A 16,206-nucleotide genomic window follows, 5' to 3' on the forward strand; every position below is an offset into this window, starting at 1 on the left:
ATTGCTTCCCGGACTTGGGGTGACATCTTCTGGAGTCTGGGCACTGTGCAAAACAGATCACGGCTCCCAGTGCCTGCACATTCTCTCTCCTAATCTCACTACTCAAAATGTGCACAAACTCAAAAAACTGACACCTCTGCCCATGCCGAAGGCCTCAGGGCCCTCTGGTCCTTTTACTGAGTATCCATTCAAAATCCAGCTCCAGATCCTCTGAAACCCTCCTTTTCTTTCCTTTTCCCCTGCCTTTCTCTCCCTGCTTTCTCTGGGAATACTGCAAGGTTGGCCTCCTGCTCCTCCACTGGTCCGCTTTGGGGGTGGATCCGCCCTCTACACCTCCCCTCTGTCACCCTCTAATATCTTCTGAGAAACAACCCAGCCTGTCCCTTCTACTCAGAACCGTATGCTGCCTGGAAGTGACCAAAGACTGTATCTGGACTTGGCGCACTTGGCTTTAAGAGGAGCCCCCTTTCTGCCCCTTCCCCTGGCATGAAGACCAACCTAACCCTGAAGTCGTTTTCATCTCCCTTCTCTCCCAGGCCAACTGTAGCTTGTCATTGAGATGAACTGACACCCCTCTGTTTCTTTCTGACTCAGGTTTTCACTTTGTTCCTCTCTGTGATGGTGTTTCACGTGCTGTTACCGTATTTATCTGCAATGGTAAACGGAACTGGACCTACTGCCTGGGTTGGAATCCCGCTTCCATCCCTTGCTAGCTTTTTAGCCTTAGACAGTTTACTTAATGTGCCTCCCTTTCCTCATCCTAAAAATGAGAATAATATAGTCCCTACGAGATAAAATATGTAAAGGGCTTTAAACGATGCTTGAAACAAAATGCTTAACCCTCTCTAGACTACAAAACCCTTCATGTCAGAGCCCAGAGAGAGGAAGACAGTGGTGAATCGATGCGGAATTGATCATCCTAGACCTTATCTGTTTCCTTTTTATTTTCCAATAAAGGGCAAGAAATCTGTCCCAACTGCCATTTTCTGCATCACAACTCTCTGGAATCTGCCCTAAATTATCTTTAAAATGATCTTTTTTTTTCCCATAATTGGTCATATTTCAAAATAAACTTCCAGCCGTCCCAGCTGGTGTCGGTGAGAAGGAAAAGCCCAGATTATAGCTGACCTCCTTCTCTCAGGGATATGTTCTCTCCACAAGGGGAATGTCCACCTGCTTCCCCAACCCCACATTTCTTTTTCTTTCTCCCTCTTCCTCTTCCCCATCTCCTTCTCTTCCTCTTCCTCTTCCTCTTCTTCTTCTCCTCCTCTGCCTCCTTTCCCTCTCCCCACCCCCATCCAATGCTGCTGCTGGTCAGAACTACTCAACAAGGGAGAGCCACAAAGATGAATGAACAATCATTTCTCACACGAGGCAGTGGCATTTCCAAGTGTTCCTTATACACCCAGGAGAAGTTCATAGATGTTACACACACACACACACACACACACACACAGTGGTCCCACGGTTAAGTAACTGTGCATATAGAATGCTGAGTTCCATACAGGAACAAGTTTTCTGTAGAAGTCCTCAGATCTTTTGATAAGCTAATATGAATTGTCACTGTCTGTCTGAGAGGTAGAGGAAATATGCAGCTGTCCCCAGACTTAGCTGACCACCCCTCTGCCCCCAGTCCACACACCTGCCCAGCACCACACTGAACTTGAACACGACAGATCTCACTAGTGCTTGTCTTTTGTTTCTAGTTTCTTTTGTCCTACAAAAGTTTTAAATAATGTTGTAAGTTTACCCATTATTTCCTTTATGGTTTTCACCATAAACCTCTTTTTAAAAATCCTTCTGCACCTCAAGTTCATAGATACTCTCTTTGTATATTTAAAATACCTGTGGGGACACAAAGGTGAATGCAAGAGTCATTTGTCACATGAGGCAATGGGTGCGTATGTGGGCTGCGGGCAGAGAAAAACTATGTTTTAATGTTTAAAATCTCTTGTCACATTTAGGTCCATTTGTTTATGTGTGTGCCACACCAATCATTTCATCTTTATACAGAGCCAATAGTATCACAGACTAGATTTCAATGTGTCTGTAGTGCTGTGGAACAGTTAGGATGAGGTTCATTTACTTCAACAAGATAGAATTTTCTTTCTTTCTCACATTATCCAGGTAGGCAGCTAGATGGTGTGACATTCTATACACACCTGTTACTTTGCTTTGAAAGGCCTTGACCTCATGGTCCTATATGGCCATATCTGCATTCCAGGTGGCAGGAGGGAATTAAGGGGATAAAGAGAAAATGAGTAAACACTCTAAAATGATTCCAGAAGCTGCCACACGTCACATATGCTTACATCCCATTGGCCAGAGCTAGGAAATAAGGTCTTTATTCTGGCCATCATATACACAACTAAAAATTCCATAAAATGTTAGGAACGTGGACATTAGGAGATAGCAATCTCTGCTAAGTCTGTTCCCTGACTATTTATTCTGTTCCAATGAGATGCCTGAAAAGATTTTTTCTAATATGTTTAAATTTTTATCTATTTATTGGAGAATTAAAATATAAAAAAGTGACAAGGAAATAATCAGCTATATACTACCTTTCAGAATCAACCACAGAAATGACATATATCATTATATAATTCCAGAAAGCTTTCTATGCATTTTTACAGATAGGAGGAGAGATCATAGATTTTATAAGAATTGGACCATAATACAGATGCTATTTTCACAAGAAGCATTGAATATTATTTTACTTGAATTTAAAATAAGTGAAACTGAAGGAAGAGTTGAACTGCAAACAATATTTCTTGACCACAGGAGATATTACTTCCTGAAAGTTACCTCCAAGATTCAACAAAATGGTGAAAAACATTAGGATGTTGGAGTTGTTTTTTTAAGTTACACATTTCAATTATGTGTGTGTGTGTATTAGCTCTCATGATTCTTTCAGTCTTTTTATTTCCCTTGACCTTGCCTATTACTTATGTTATTATTGTTACATTGTCTAGTTTAAGGGCAATCTAACTCTGTTCTGTAGAAACATAACTGCATAGTTACTTGGGATACATTCTAGATTTAAATGAATTCAAAGCTCATCACTGGTCCTTTTATCAAGGCTACTTTATTTGCAAATTATTTCAGTTCATGTCTTCATGGGCTGCATTTCATTGTTAAGCTGTTTTTTCAAGAAGGGTTTTGGCTGCTTAAGAATGTCTGTTGCCTTTACACTGGACTATATCTTGGCAGGGTGTTGTATCCTTGGGTCTCTCCTTCTTTCCCCTAGACTATGGTAGTTTTTGTTCCTTTTACTTCTGGGTAAAAAGATGAAAACAGCCTGCATTTTCCCCATGTAGGTGACCTTTCCTTCCTGCTTGTATGCCTAAAGATGTCACACTTCATCATTTTTGTTGTTGTTCAGTAATTTAACTAAGGCATGTCTTAGTATTAAACATCCAATCAAGCTTTTCTGGACATAATGTTTCAATCTGCAGTTTTAGTGTTGTTTTCTCTGCATCAGACATTCTCTTTTGGCTCTATTTTTGGTTTCTCTTCTTCAGAGATATCAGTTAATCCTTATACTGGATCATCTTTGTATTATTCCATTTCTGTTCATGCTAATTTCTTAAATCTCTTGACATTGTTTAGCTGCCCCAGTTCAGTAATTTGAGTTTCAATGTGGTCAGTTCTCTTTCTTGCTGGTACTAATGTATTTATTTGTCCTATAATGATGTTTTTGTCCTCAGTTTGTTTCCTTTCCATCAATTCTGTTTTATCATCCCATCTTTAAGCCTCTAATTCATTAAATTCATGTCTTTTGTGAAACAGTTTAAGGAATTTCCTTTTTGGGAGGAGAGGAAGAGCCTGTCTTTTGCCCGCTGATTTCCCTCTATTTATCATGAATTTGCTGCCATGTGTTTGCATCCATTTCTCTTCATCTTGGTTTGGTGGCTCTGTCCAGACCTTCTTTCTGCTGCTATAATGGGATGGCAGGAGAGGGGGGCTTCCTGGCCGTCTCCCCACTATGTGATACCAGTATGATTTTCCCTCTGAGCTAAACGAAAGGCTGGGTATTTGGATTTTGTACACTTCTTGGTAGTCTGAAGGGGAGGGAAGGAGAGAAGAGAACTCAGCCGAAGCAGGGCACGGGCTCTGCTGGACTACCTGTGCGCTGCTCTCCGGAGGTTCTGATTAATGTCCTGTATGAAGCTCCTGTCGCCTGACTGGGGCAGCAGAGAAGGATAGTGAACACCTTTTACAAGGCAGAGGGATAACTCAGGCTTTGGATAAATTTTCCAAGCTGGGGTGTTGCTCTGGAGATGCCACCAGCCGCGTCAGCTCCATGGATCATGCCCCTTGCTTCCCCGTTTCTCCCCAGCACACTGTTCAATACTGCTGCCTCAAAGGGGGGAGAATATAGGACATGATTCACACCTGTTTCCTTTCAGATTCAGGAGTGCTAAGGAGAATGCTCAGGATTGTCCATTTCTGGGCACAGAGGACAGCGTAGGGAGTAGAGATGTGCTGAGCCACTCTTCGCTGCTCCAAAATCTTCTGTATCTTTCTTTAGATGCCAAATTTGAAGGGTATTGTGTGGATTGCTGAAAATAAATTTCCCCTGTGGTTTTATCTACTTTCTTTTTGGTGTTGTTAAGAACTGAAAAAGAGAAGTTATGTGGAGAAGATTTAACCCACCATCTGTATCCAGAAGAGCCCCTACCCATTTTTAAATAGGATTTGCCATCTCTGGCTTTCACATCTGACTTGTATCAAAGGCTGTCAAGTGGTATAGAGCAGAGCAGATAGGAGGAGCCTGCTGGGCCCCAGGCACTGTGTTCACAGGTCCCAAGCTAACCTAACCAGGCAGGCAAACTCCCATTTTGCAAAACATGACACTTAAAAGCCAGATTTAGGAATTTCAGTACATTGGCAGTATTGCCAGTTAGAGGCTAAACCGGGAATCCAGGTCTGGCTTAAAAGCTGTCGTGGAGAGAAGGAACCATGTTCTGAATCCTTCTTCCAAAAAGACTGGCCAGAATTTGCACCAAAGCTGGACACAGGAGCCTCGTGGCACAAGGGGAAGAGCAGCAGAAAGCAGGCTTTCCCTGGCCTCGTGGGTTTCTGGGAGTCCTGTGCCCCACAGTTCCACAGTGGAAGCACACGCTGCAGCTGGGATGGGAAGCAGGTCAAAACTTAGGCCTCCCTGTCTTCCACCAGCATGTTTGGCATGGATACCCTGTACGAAAGTCCTAGGAATGCCGTGGAAAGTCTCAAAGATGAGAGTCTCTGTTTTTCCCATGGAACAGGCTCCCCCAGCACAGGATCCCTGGGTCCCCGGGAGACTCCTGAGACCGCGGGACGCATCCAGGTTTGGTAGGATCTGAGGCTTACAGAACTGAGAAAGTTTCTTTGAGGAAAAGAATACACAATTACAAATACAAGATTAGGCAAGGAAGTAATTACTTATTCAGAGTGAGAAAAGAGCAGGACTTGGAAGGGACGCATGCTATGAGAGGCCTGGAGGTTTAACCTTATGGGCGTCAGGGTGCTGGTGGCGGGGGCAGTAAATGGGCCACAGAGACGCCCAGGGTCCCTAGGACCTGAGGCTATGGGGATTCCTGGGGCAACCCCCATGGTCCAGAGCTGCTTTCTGAGAGGGAAACCCCACCTCAAAGCTGGCCTGGAGGGCGCGAGGGCAGGGATTGATACCAGCTTTACAAAGGAGCCCATGTGACTTGTTAGAGGTCTGCCCACGCCTCCTCCCCACCCCCAGCCCCACAGGCACGTTGGGACCTGGGCCTCTCTGAAGCGGAAACATTTCTGCTCCTCCAAGGTATTTGTTACCAAACACAATTCTCTAGAAAAAAGATATGCTAACTGTCCAGTAACCAGCAAGCTATAATCTATACACGTGGAGTACTTAAGATGCTCCCATTATGGAGAGGGCAGGTGATGCGCCACTAGCTGGGCGGCCAATTTCAGCGTGGCCTCCATCCCTGCAGCCACGAACAGGTGGGTTACAATGAGGTGAGAGGAAGCCCCACGGGGTGACGTGCTAGGCAGAGATGAGGAACTTAAAATGTTTTGCTTATTTGGAAAATTGTGACCTTCGAAGAGCATAAAGGAAGACGAGAGAGAGGAAGAATGCTTCAGGAAGGCCAAGGTGCTAAAGGAAACCCTCAGGAAACCAGACAGTTAACTGAGCAGAAGCAAACTGAACTCTGCAGGGCAAGACTTAAAGTGGGCAGGGTCTGCAGAGCCATGGTTTTCAAACTGGGCCCACAGGGGCCCTGGGGAAGGGTGGGGAAGATGGGGGGCTTCACCCCTCTCCAAACAGCTCCACTCCATCTGCTTTATATATAGGGCTTTCATTTCAACAAATGGTTCTTCTGCAGCTAAAAATAAATCTGAAAACCACATCTCTGGGGGGAATTTATTCAGACAGACAAAACGTGTCTGGAAGAGGCTGCCGCTGGAAGGAACCCAGGGAAAGCACGGAGCCTTGAGTCCGAGCAGCTGCGAGGCAGACTTTTACCTGGAACCCAGGGGCTGTCCGCGGAGGTTGCAAGAATGAATTCAAGGTTGCTGAGAGAAATTACTCTGACTTGAATTAGGAGTAGAAATAAAAGTAAAGTAGCAGCAAAGAAAACACACACATGAGGATAGAGCCAGCTGACTGAGGAAGGGAAATGGAACTAAGGACCTGATTAACGTATAGAACCCAACCTAGATGAACTGAGGGGCAAGAGGCCAAGGCCTCCTACCTCACCTGTTTGGTTCTTACTATACTGGTTTACTAAGTACTCCTCCCCTGCTTAGGGGTTGGCAGCAGGGGTACTTGAGAGCAGGTAAATAAGACAGAAACTTTTATGAAAGCGGCCAGAAGTCTGCACGGACAGGCCTGAGATCCTCGGCGCGGGGCGGGCCTGCTGCGGGGCTCGGGACCTTTGGTCCAGGACCGGGTGTGGCGCAGAGTGCTGGACCCGCATAGGCAGGATCAAGGCCCACAAAGATGTCCAGGTCCTAATCCTCAGAACCTGCGAGTATGTTACCTTACATGGCAAAAGGGATTTTGCAAATGTGATTAAGGATCTTGAGATGGAGAAATTATCTCAGATTATCCAGATGGGCCCACTGTAATCACAAGAGTCATTGTAAGAGGAAGTCAGGAGTGTTGAAGAAGGCAATGTGACAATGGAAGCAGAGATCAGAGTGAAGGGACCACAGGGCAGGGACTGCAGCCAGCCTCTCGGCCTGGGAAGGCCTGGAAATCTGTTCTACAGCCTGCAGGAGGACGGCAGCACTGCCAATACCTTAGTTTTGGCCGTATTAAGTTGTTGGACTTAATTTGTTGGGCTGCCGACCTTGAGAACTGTAAGTCAGCAAATGTGCTTCGCTTAAAGCCCACAGTTTGTTATAATTTGCTGCGGTGGCAATAGGAAACTAACACAGGCGGTGCTGTATCTACGTGTGTGCACTCTGAACTCAGGTCGTCCACATTCAGATTCCAGGACCACCACTTGCCAGCTGATGACCTCAGGTAAATTCCCTTACAATCTGTGCCTCAGTGTCTTCAGGTACAAAATGAGGATAGTACTCATTTCCTCCTCATATGGTTATTGCGAGGATTAAACGTGAAATGCTTAGAACCATTTCTGACACCAAGTAAACGTTCAATAAAGGTTAGCTGCTTTTAATAGTAATATAATTAAATGATCATCACACGATTCATTTTCACCATCCTGCTTTCACCTTCCCAACTCTGGACTTAGAAATGAAGCTTGATCAGAAGACACAGCATAGATGTTAAGGCTGAGCCCCAATACCATTCATTCACCCATTCATTCAACCAACTATTTGTTGAGTGTCTACTATGTGCCAGCCACTGTTCCAGTGCTGAGGATGGAGGAAGGGAGGAGGGGACAAAGGACTCTGCGCTTGCATTGCTTCTGCCTTTTCTTAGGGAAGAAAATCTTTTCCAGATGCCTCCTAAAAACTCCTGCTGGGCTCTCACGGATCAGAAATGCATCATGTGACCACACAGAAGTCTCACGATTGCCAAAGGTTGTCTTAGAACATAACGTGTGTCGGCTCACTATTGAGGATCTTTAAGTCTTCTGGAGAAGGCAAGGAAAAAAAAAAGGAAAAATTCAAAATATATGTTAACTATAGGTAGTAAGTTGTTAACTTACAAGATGTGCTAGACATAGATTGATGGAAAGAAATGGCGAATATAGATCAAAAAGGATGCAAGAGCATAAGAATGTTACTTGTAGATAGAAAGGGATGGAAAAGCCAACTGATTAAGGTAAAGAGCATGCTAATTCCCCATTGATGGCTGTCATCCCCAAATCCACTCCCTTGGTGACCCACATTCTGGTCCCATCCTGACCCCTTGTGTGCCCTTCCCTAGCTGCCCGTAGAGGCATCCATATGCTACGGTTGTAGCCAGGGGTACGTGCCCCGTGTTTCTTTGATGGAGCATTTGTTGGCTCCAGGCACTGCCTGTTTGCTGACCCCCTGTGTTCAGTCTCCACCCTGTTCTCACAGCCCCACTGCCAGCAGGGAAGAGTGATAGCTGACAGAGAGGACAGAGAGACAGATGGAGACAGGGAGAACGTGAACACTGTGGGGCTCGGGGCTCGGGGACACAGGGTTCCCCCAGCCTGTGTGTACTTCACTCTAAATGGGTTCACTTTCCCCTTATTTCTTATTGCAAGCTTTAAATTTTATTCTTAAACTGGGTGATTGGATTATCTTAAATTGGTCTGAGACCCTCTGTTCATGACCTCTGGACAGCTTGCCTGACAGAGTAACATCAAATTGAAATAATTTCCAACATGACAAGCAGTAATGATGATTTGTCAACTAGGGCTGGGCACATTGCTCTCCAAACAAAACTGGAGTCCTGTTAGAAAGAAAGGGAGAATGGCTGTTGGGTAGGTGGCCGAAGTCACAAGATTCACTTAGTCTGTTCTTCAGAGTCCAGATCAAGTATTCTAAGTTCATTTGAGAGAAAAGAGTCCATTTGTTTTGATAACTTGTGGATATGGCACCTTTAGAATCTGTTCTCATCTGTGAAGTCCCTCTTGGAGGGGAAAGGAAGAACTGGCTCACTTCTCAAGATTCTGCTGGTGCACAATTATGATTATAGAAGTGGTTGGGCTGGCTAAACACTGAGGCCACTCAGCCACTCACACAACTAAGTCATCGCGAGCATTCACTGCATGGTCTGGGCACGAGGATGACCAGCGTGGCTGTTTCCTATTAGAGCTCGCCAGGAGGGTAGACATGAAGGCATTGGTCATAATGACACACACTAGACTCAGCTGCCCCTTTAAGAATCTTCCCTTAGGAAAGCAAAATGTGTCGGGAGTCAAAAAAGCACAATCCCAAGCATTCATAAGCCCAAATCCGAGCTACCCTGCGCTAGCAAACTGTCCCCTGTCTCTCACTGCCAACCCCTGCCTTATATCTGTCTCACTCACCTAGCCTGCCCAGTGTGATGTGTACCTGGGTTTGCTGTTGGCCTCCAAAACCCCACAATACCATGTTCCTGCCCTCCGTGGCTCAGCAGTCCTAACGAAGGCCTGCAGGTGTATACCTGATGGCCTGACCTGGCTCTTGCCCTCCCAGCGTGGGCTCTGTCCTGGCAGACGCTGCACGCCCAGCACAGGCTTCCTAGTGGGACTCTCGGTGCCCCCTGCCAGGGACCCAGAGGAGGGTGTGAGGAGGGAGGAGAGAGGAGGAGGCTTCCCTGGGGATGACATTCGGTCTGAGGCTTACCCACTAATTTGCTCTGGTCACAGCAGCTACAGACACAAAGGACGAGCCCACTGAAGACCAAAACACCCTCTAGGAATGACGCCAGGGCCCTGGGGAGCTGTGCTAACGCCTCCAGGCCTCCGCTGAGAGAATGACAGCAGGTCAGCTCACATTACAACAAGCCAGTCTGCTTTCTCCACATGTTTCTGCACTGCCTAGAGTTGTGGAAGGAAGAACAGAAAGTGCCAGGAGCTCTGTGTGGGTAGACTCCTGCCCGAAGTTTCCAGGCCACCTCCCAGAGGGCCCCAGAAGTCCTGCACTTACTCCTAGGCCCCACCCTGGTCCACTGCCCTCACCCCCACTGCACATTCAGCTGATGCCCTGACCCTTTTTTCACAAAGAAAAATTCATTCAGTTAGTGAACAAACATTGACTAAAGGCCTCCTGTATGCTGGAGCCCTGAGGATAAATCAGGAGTGGCTCTGGCCCTCACAGAAGAGTGGGGAGGCGGAGAAACACACACAGGCAAGATGGGGGCCCCCGGCTCCTGTAATGGGAGCTGCAGGCCTGGGCCAGCTTCAAAGCCCTTACCCCGAACTGCAGCCCCAGCGCCCAGCTGCCTGGACCGCTTCCCCTGTGGGCTCCAGGAGAGTCGTGCCCCAGCTCCTCCGGAGGGCACCTGCCTCTCAGTGTCCTCTATTCCTTGCTGTCCGACACCGTAAGTCTCTCCCTCCCCTCCTTCTCTGGCCATACCAAGCCAACACCCTCAAGTCCTCCATCTAAAAGAAGCTGCATCTTTCACAGCCCCTTGCCCCTCAGGCCCCTTCTTCTCTCTCTCCCTCCCTTTCCCGTTCAGCCTCCTGAAGGAGCAGTCTACTTTTCAACTCATTCGTGTATCTTGTGTCTGTTTGTCTCCACAATCCCAAGGACACTGTTCTTTTTGAGGCCACCAATGATCTCTTAATGGCCAAATCTAGGGGCATCTTTCCAATGCTGATCCTACTCGCCTAGTTACTTTCTCTGTAATGTTCTCAGTATATATTCATTGAGAAAAAGAGCCAAATATACCAGAAGTATAGGTAAGGGAAAGAGTGGAAGACCCTGTCCCAGCCTCCACCCTACTCCCTGGGCTGACATGTCTTTTCAGACATTCATCCAGGCATAAACAAAAGTAGAATCATGCACAATTAGAGTCTGGATTTTTGTTTTAAACAAACATGAAAAACAGTACCTTTCATTCTACAAGCTTCATCAGCTCCCAGTTTCCCCCTGTGTTCCAGGCCCTAATGCTCTGCCTTGAGAGGAGTGTATTTAGCTCTTGGCAACTCACAAGAGCCGAACTCCTGGATATCTCACTGCATCCACTGTGGAGCCATCAGGCCTGTGGCTTAAGTCTCTGGGTTTCTGGTCCATAGAAAAATTTATCCTGTTTAAGTGTATCTCTAACTTTTTAATTTTCTCCTTCTGTGCTTGATCATTACATTGGAGCTTCAAACCATGAACTTTCAATGCTGATTATCCTGCTCAGTGAATGATTCTTTGAAGTTGGATCCTGTCACTACCATGTTCATAAACCTGCAATGGCTCCTCCCTCCACCAGAGGAAAAGCCTCCGTCCTTATCAGGGCCTGCAACGGGCTGTCTGACCTCTTCTCTTGCTCTCTCCCCTCCAGCCACACTGGACTCTTGGCTGTCCCTGAAGCTCTCCTGGCCCATTCCTTTGCCTGCCTCCTCCCCCAGATAGCCACACAGCTCACTTCCTCACAAGTCTTTTCTCAAGTCACCTTCCCAAAGAGGCCTTCTCTGTCCCCCTATAAAGTCACCACGCTCCCTACATTTCCTACACCTCTTCCCCACTTTATTTTTTCTCCTTAACACTTGCCACCTCCTAACATACTGTGTATTTCAATTTTCTTATTTGTCATCTATCCTCCCTAGCTTATGATGAGCTCCACAAGACCAGAGATTTGGGGATGTTTTGCTCACTAGTGAATCCCCAGTGCCTGGATACTTGGTAGGTCCTCAGTAAATGTTAGTGGAATGAATGAAGTTGCTGGGTTCATTTAGCACATATCATGCATGCCCCTTGCTCCTTAGCAGCACATACAGTTCTTCATTCATGTTCTAAGGGTGTCTTCAGGCCACAAGTTAGCCATTTCCCTACGTCCTTATCTCTTGAAATTCTTTCCTTCCTTGGTTTTCCTGCTCCCCTTCTGCTTCTCTGTCCATTCCTCCCCCTCCCCCTTCCCCTCCAAGGGATTTTCCTTCACCTGCCACTGCAGGACTGAGATTCCCCAGGGTGCTCCGTGCTCCTTCTTGCTCCTCTGTACCTTATCTCTAGGTGGGCTCACCCATACCCTCATGTCATCTACCATTTACAAGTTCATGACACCCTCATGGGACTCCAGCCCGAATGTCTCTCTTGAGCTTCAGATCCTCCTTTGCAGGTACTTGCTAGGTGACCCACAATCACCCCTTAACTCAAAAACCTGTCCAGAGTTTATCTGTGCCTTCCCTTCATGTTACCACTCCCTACATCAGCAGTCGGGGACACTCTTTTCTTCTTCTCACAAGACAGAAACCAGAATCATCTTTGAATACTCATGTTCCCTCATCTCCATGTGCAGGGCTACCAAATCCTGACTGTGGCCTCAGAAACATCTCCTCAGCCAGCCTCTCTCCCCCATCCCTCCTGCCCCCGCCCTGATCAGGGCTTTCTCGTCTCCCGTGGACCCTGGCGGGAGCTCCCTAATCCATCTCCCAAGCACGGTTCTCTCCCGCTCATCACCCACATTGCCACCAGATGGCTTCCTAGAAACCACGGTGGTCACACACTGACTCTTGGCTGCCACACAGAACTTCTCTGAAGCCCGAGTATATCCCCGAACAAGGCAGATGAGAGCCTACCCTCAAAGGGCTCAGTCTGAAGACAGGCACAAGTAGTAACAGTAGATGGAGACGTGGTGATGAGGAAAGTTTAGAATGTGAGCAGTGCACCGGCAGGGGGACCTGACTGAGTGGGGGACCAGAGGAGCCCCCATCCAGGAAGGGGCGTGGACTGGAAGATGAGCAGGAGGTCACCGGACAAAAGTCTGTGTGGGGCAGATATAGGGAAGGAGGAATATTTCAAGACAAAGGAGCAGGATTTCGAGAAAGAGAGACCTATTCCAGGCACTGGGACGAGCTAAAGGCCAGGGGAAGAGCACTGAAGGACAGCCTGAGGCTCGCAGCTCATGCCTATCGCCTCTTTTTTCAAGATCCCATTACAGTAATTGTAAGGATAAATTTGAAGTGTCTTCCTTTCTGATACAGCACAGAAAAGAAAAGGACGAGATATCCGCAGATGAAGGACTTCAGCAAATTTCTAGAGGGCAGAAAGTGGAAGGATGAGCCTGCAGGGATGAAGCAGAGTGGGTGGAGCCCAGAACCCTCACAGAGAGGGCTGTTCCCCCCTATCCCAACGCCAGTCCCAGGCCCTGGACTTAGAGAGCACAGACGCTGCGGAGAGCAGGCATCAGAGGGGAGCTAAGAGCCAGAGGCTAATGGCCACCTGCATGTTGAATATTTCTCCCCATCCACCTACATTGTGGAGGGTTAATTTTAAAAGACTCACACCTAGACATGTCATAGTAAGATCTCGGAACTATAAGGGTGAAAGATCCTAAAAGCTCTGTTAAATGAAGGAAGGAAAGAGAAAGAAGACCATACCTTTATATATATCAGGGAAATTTGAAAACTAACTGGCCATTTGATGATACTAAGAAATGATAGCTATTTTTAGGTGTGTTAACAGTATGGTGATTACGTGTTTTTTAAAGAGTCCTTACCTTGCATTCCTATGTTTATCACTGCACTGTTTGCAGTAGCCAAGATATGGAAGCAACCTAAGTGCCCACCAATATATGAATGGATAGAGAAGATGTACATATACACAATGGAATATTATGCAGCCATAAAAAGAAAAGAAATCCTGCCATTTGCAACAACATGGATGGAGCTAGAGGGTATCACGCTCAGTGAAATAAGCCAGGTGGAGAAAGACAAGTACCAAATGATTTCATTCATCTGTGGAGTATAAAAACAAGTCAAAACAGAAGGAACAAAACAGCAGGGGACTCATAAACACTGAGAAGGGACTAGTGGTTACCAAGGGGAAGGGGAGTGGACAGGAGGAGAGGGTGGGGGAGGAGTACTGACGAACCACCGTGATATACATTTGATAATAAAAAAGAAGAAGAAAGAATGAAACAGCCACAACAGGATATAACCTCCTTGCAGAAAGGACTGTTTCTCTTATTCACACTACAACCCCAATCAATGTCTAGGGCAGGGCCTGCAGAGCTGTAGGGACTGTTAGTGTTGACTAAACAAATGGTAGCACATCAGAAATACCCAACATACTCAGTATCAGAGGACCTGCTAGACAGAATATACAATCAAAACAATCTCTTGCAGCTGATAAAAATATTGTAAGAATGACAGCTGTGCAACTGTACAGAAAAGTGAGTGTGTATACTCAGGATGGGGGGAAAAAGCACTGTAATAGTTAAAAATGAATAAAGAAATAAATCTACCATAAAAAAAGAGCCTTTACCTTTCTGAGATACATACTTGAATATTTATTGGTAATATAACATCTGGAATTTGCTTCAAAAGAATCTGGGAGTGGAGAGAAGTGGCTTAGGAGTATAAGTGAAATAAGTTTGGCCATGAGTTAGTAATTATTAGAGCTGGTTCATGGGTATATGAGGGTTCATTATATTGTTTTCTCTCCTTTATATGTTTTTGATGTTTTCCATACAAAAATATAAATTATCCTCTTAGCATTGTTTTTTAGGAAGTTATTTAAGAGCATGGCTCAGCACTTTCCAGGAGAAAGAGCAAGATGAGACATTCAGAAACAGCGTACCCGACTCAGGAAAGCAGTCAAGGAAGTCCCAGTATGAGAGCGGAGAGCTGTGCAGCTGGCCTGGGAGGCCAGGGCCGCCAGAGACCCTGCGGAGAGGTGACGGGCTTATGGTTATTATAAAGTCAAATCAACTTGGAAAAAGTTTATAGAATATTCATTCTGGTTAAATGAAATATAAATGTCATCAAACTGCATAGTGTGTAAGGGAAGGAATAGATGGTGCATGGAAGGCGGATGGCAGACTGGGAGCTCTCATGCTCCCATCCTACAAAGTGCCAGTTAGCGGTAGATCTGTGCAAGATCGATGAAGCAAAAAATTAAGGTTCAAGTATATTTTTTGAGGTTTGAGAAGTGACCTGAGGAGGAACTAGGAAGAGTTTGGTGATGGAGAAGAGAGACACAAGGTAATAGAAGTCAACTAAGCCATTTACTATATTAGGATGTTCAAGACTGATAAATTGAGGAACTTTGATGTAAGCATAGTACGTGGATATGGAGGTAACGACTGCAAGTACCAAAACCCAGAACCAGCTGAAAGCTTTCTCTGGGGGATGGGGAGCTCTAGGTCAGAGCGCAGCTGCTTCCATTATAATGGGGTCCTTGGTGCACGTATTGCTTTGATCAGAGGCCATATTACAGAGTGTCTTGTGAGCCATTTAAAATAGTTTACAGAGTTTTACACAGACACCAAGTGCTATGATTAGATCTGTGTTCCAAATGGATTAGTCTGGCTGCAGGTAGAGAATGGAATGGAGGCAAGCCCCACTGGGGGCAAGGGAGTGGGGCAAGACAGGAGGATCACCGCAGAAGTCCAGGCTGGAAAAGACAAAGGCCTGGCACAGCAATACAGAGAGCTGGATGGATTCAGGAGGTAGTAAAGAGGGTACGGAACAATCATGCTGATGCCCAGGTCTCTGCCAGCTAGGTGGGCAGTGGTCCTTTTCTTGAGCTGGAGAACTCTGGGGGAGGGACAGGAGAGTTCTGGAAGAAGATGGGCAGTTCAGGTTGGACATGTTGAGTTTGAGCCATTGAAGATGTGTGAGGCCCTCAGCAGTCTGGCACCAATCACCCTCTGCAACCTGGTTCTTGCACCCCACCTGTCCTCACCCCATTCTCTTGTCACTCTGAGCTTCTTGCTGTTGCACAAACATACTATGTCTGCCTTTGCTTACTCTGATGCCTCTGCAGAGAATGTTTTCCTCTCCTCTCTCAGCCTGCGGAGTTCCTGGTCATTATTTGGCTCAAATACCCTGTCTTCTCAGAAAGCTTTCAGATTTTCCCAAGAAGTGCCCCCTCCCCTGGGCACCCAGCACAGTAACAGATCGCTGTCTAGCCCTGAGCACATCCTCCCATAGATCTCTGTTTATATGTCTGTCTTCCTCACCAGGTGATTATTCTATAGAGGAAAGGAACTGTCGCTTATTATACTTTATACTATAAGCATGAAGATATTACATTGTGTTCGTCAGCTCTCTCTTCTGGGTGATGAGTACCTAGAATGTCACACTGTAGATGACTCTGGAGGGATGTGGGCAGGGCAATGTGGTGGTGGGGTTCTGGGAATATGAAAGC

At 46.3% G+C, this 16,206-nt stretch overlaps 1 long non-coding RNA gene across 1 annotated transcript in view; it reads right to left on the reverse strand.

Moving 5' to 3' along the window:
• Window positions 1–464: 464 nt before the first annotated feature.
• The window catches only part of LOC130680400 (uncharacterized), a 31,677-nt gene continuing 15,935 nt past the window's right edge, over window positions 465–16,206 (reverse strand). Inside the window, exon 3 of the long non-coding RNA XR_008993397.1 lies at window positions 465–649. This is a non-coding gene — a long non-coding RNA (uncharacterized LOC130680400). The remainder of the gene's footprint in view (window positions 650–16,206) is intronic.

This window comes from Manis pentadactyla, chromosome 13, assembly GCF_030020395.1.
Source record: "Manis pentadactyla isolate mManPen7 chromosome 13, mManPen7.hap1, whole genome shotgun sequence".
Taxonomy (NCBI): domain Eukaryota; kingdom Metazoa; phylum Chordata; class Mammalia; order Pholidota; family Manidae; genus Manis; species Manis pentadactyla.